This window comes from Pseudophryne corroboree, chromosome 4 (assembly GCF_028390025.1).
Source record: "Pseudophryne corroboree isolate aPseCor3 chromosome 4, aPseCor3.hap2, whole genome shotgun sequence".
Classification (NCBI taxonomy): domain Eukaryota; kingdom Metazoa; phylum Chordata; class Amphibia; order Anura; family Myobatrachidae; genus Pseudophryne; species Pseudophryne corroboree.
This window is the reverse complement of record NC_086447.1, coordinates 137,672,998-137,676,724: the sequence shown is the minus strand read 5'-3', so window position 1 is coordinate 137,676,724 and position 3,727 is coordinate 137,672,998. Positions and strand designations below refer to the sequence as shown.

The window sequence follows — 3,727 nt, the reverse complement described above, 5'->3', positions numbered from 1 at the left end:
TAATTAAAATAAGTAAAGAATGTCCGTTATACAGGTTGGAAATATTGGAAGCCAGACCATGACCTATAACTTTTGGCAAAGATTCCCTTTTCTAAGATGGCGCCACGTCATGACGATCCTTCCCCCTGATACGCCCCCCTATTGGGTATATGCAGATTACCACACAACACAGCAGGGAGCGCTTTCACTCCCGCCCCCCGAAGTCCGCCTATCAACAATTGCCAGCAGGCACACCCACGTCCCGATTGGCTGGGGTGCGCCGCACATGCACACGTCAGAATGGGAGTTTGTAATCTCCTGCCCCCCATGCCTAGTTAGACACCAGCAGCCCGATTGGCTGCTACCTGCATTTGAAGGGTTTTTAAACCCCTCATTGAGTATCACATGTGAGATCCCGGAAGTGAACAAGCCCAAAGGGCAAAACGCGTTTTCCACGGATTCCATGGAGGGACTTTTTCCATGGAGGATCCACTGGCACCTGCTGTCTTCAGAATATGACACCCTGAGTATCTTTCCCTTCATTGTGATATAGGTTTGGACTATCTGTAAAGCCTACACCTGCTGGGTGAATATCTCTTTAGACAGCACTCTCACACATATATATATATATATATATATATATATTCTTTTATATGTGTTTATTTTCACCTGGCACACATTTATTTACATGTGACCAGTATATTCTAGGCAGTTTTGAATTTTTGTGCCGAGTATAGTCTATAATTCTTATTTTATTATTCTTTTTTAGATTTGATCATAACTTATTCATAGACTATAATCAGCAGCACAATATTCACACTCCATTCAAGCTTGTCTTAACCTATGCCTAATGAATTATCTTTGGGCACAATACTCACAGGTGTCCATGTATAGGAGAATGCATGTTTGACTTGTATTTTGCCTACAAATCTACCTGACGCTTTATATTATTTATTTATTTATGTGTTTGTTTGTTTTTACTCCCACTAAATCTAATAATAATTAGCTAAATTGTATAAGGTATAACTCCTTCTACATTGTTCTTCTTGGCTTACTATCTTTCTGTGGACTCTCATCCACGATCCAGGGTGCACAACGCCTCAATAGTGGTGCTTGTTGCACCTTGCCTAACGTGGAAAGTAGATCCACATATTTATACTGTTCTCTCCCTTCTTTTTGTTTAATCTCCAAAATTCTACCATTCCTATATAGGTGCACTCTAATTGGTAGATAGCCTCTCTACTATCATACCACGCTGCTAATGCCCGATCTCATCCGATCTTGGAAGCCAAAGAGCGTCGGGCTGGGTCAGTACTTTGAGAGGAGACTCCCTGGGAATACCCAATGTTGTAGAGTAGGAACTATTCCCCTTTTCTTGAAGGGTGGACACCAACAGCAGTATCACCACTGATCTCTTTCTTCCTTTCTTTTCTTTTCCTTATATTCCTAACAAGCATCAGGCTATGTTAATGTATCCAACACATTTTTAGTACATGCATATGTGGATTAACTGGTGACCAGCAAAGTATATGGTATTAACCCAATTGAAGTGGTCCCCACAAGACACAAAATTGACCTCCTTTTTGGTCCCATCAAAACAGAATGTCTGTACTGGTCAGGAGAAACGGGTGTTAGACAATCAGGTGTCTACAGCCTTTCTAATCACTCCTTTGTGAAAAACAGACCAGAACATTTTAAAATGTTCTCACAAAAAATGTTCTCACAATTTCTTTATTTCACATTTTTTATTATCCTAGATGGGTAATCATTTTAAATTTTGATTATAAAACTTATGTTTTAAATATATTCTCTTGACCAATAACTGAAGAATTCTTCTTCCTTGCATAAGAGTGCGCCCACACAAGAGCTTTCTTTCTCTCCCCTTGTTAGTATTGGTCCTGTATGCTGTAATAAGACATGGGTGTTGCTGTAAAAATACTACACTGCCCCTGTATGCTGTAAAAATTCAGGGGTGCTGTTGTTAAAATAACAGCACACTGTCCCTGTATGCTGTGAAAAAGCAGGGGTGCTCACCCAGTCTTGTATGCTGTAAAAATTCAGGGGTGCTGCTGTTGTTAAAATAAAAGCACACTGGCCCTGTATGCTGTAAAAATGCAGGGGTGCTGCTGTTAAAATAAAAGTACACTGGCCCTGTATGCTGTAAAAATTCAGGGGTGCTGTTGTTAAAATAAAAGTGCACTGGTCCTGGATGCTGTAAAAATACAGTGGTGCTGTTGTTAAAATAAAAGTACACTGCCCCTGTCTTGTATGCTGTAAAAAATTCAGAGGTGCAGTAAAATAAATGTACACTGGCCCTGTCTTGTATGCTGTAAATATTCTGGGATGCATTAAAATAAATGTACACTGGCCCTGTATTGTATGCTGTAAAAATTCAGGGGTGCAGTCAAATAAATGTACACTGGCCCTGTCTTGTATGCTGTAAAAATTCTGGGGTGCAGTAAAATAAAAGTACACTAACCATGTCTTGTATGCTGTAAAAATTCTAAGGTGCAGTGAAAATCAATGTACACTGGCGCTGTATGCTGTTAAAATACAGGGGTGCTGCTGTTAAAATAAAAGTTCACTGGTCCTGTATGCTGTAAAAATACAGGGGTGATGTTGTTAAAATAAAAGTACACTGGTCCTGTAATCTGTAAAAATACAGGGGTGCTGTTGTTAAAATAAAAGTACACTGGCCCTGTACGCTGTAAAATACAGGGGTGCTGCTGTTAAAATAAAAGTACACTGGCCCTGTATGCTGTAAAATACAGGGGTGCAGTGAAAATAAATGTACACTGGCCTTGTCTTGTATGCTGTAAAATTATAGGGGTGTTGTGAAAATACAGGGGTACTGGCACTGTCCACAGTTGTGATATCTAAGCCTGACCTTCACAACACTCTATGGGAAGAGGAGCCTCCTACCACCATTTGCACGCCCTCTGTAAGTGCATGGGGGAGCACCGCCAGTCCAGTTGCTGATATTGAGATTGAAGATGTCACTGTAGAAGTACACCAAAATGAGGAGGATATGAGTGCGGCTAGCGCTGCGGAGGAAGTTTAAGATGAGAATTCTGGTGGTGATGTGGTTTGTTTGAATAAGGCACCAGTGGAGACAGTTGTTGGCCATGGGATAATAAAGCCCATTGTCATGCCTGGGCAAAATACAAAAAAAAACCACCTCTACGGTGTGGAATTATTTCTCCACAAATCCGGACAACAGGTGTCAAACCATGTGTTGCCTTTGTCAATCCATAATAAGTAGGGATAAGGGCTTTAACCACCTAGGAACATCCTCCCTTATACGTCACCTGCAGCGCATTCATCATAAGTCATTGTCAAGTTCAGAAACTTTGGGTAATAGTGTAAGCAGTCCACTGACACCTAAAGTATATAGTTTTGTTTGAATATTATATCTCTGTGAGGATGAGGATGTAAACACTGAAGGGAGGGGGAATCTGAGGATGAGGACGACATCTTGCCACTGTAGAGCCAGTTTGTGCAAGGATAGATTAATTGCTTTTTTTTGGTGAGGGCCCAAACAAACCAATCATTTCAGCCACAGTCATGTGGCAGCAAACCCTGTCGCTGAAATGATTGGTTTGTTAAAGTGTGCATGTCCTGTTTATACAACATAAGGGTGGGTGGGAGGGTCCAAGGACAATTCCTTCTTGCACATCTTTTCTGTGCCACGTCATTCCAGGGGTGCTACCCTATATGGGGTGCTTCTCCTCTGCCCTATCTGTCCAGG

The 3,727-nt window shown here is 41.2% G+C and overlaps 1 pseudogene; it reads left to right on the top strand.

Annotated features, from left to right (window-relative positions):
• The first annotated feature begins 1,216 nt into the window (after nt 1–1,216).
• LOC134912347 (5S ribosomal RNA) lies at nt 1,217–1,335 on the top strand (annotated as a pseudogene).
• The last annotated feature ends 2,392 nt before the right edge of the window (nt 1,336–3,727 follow it).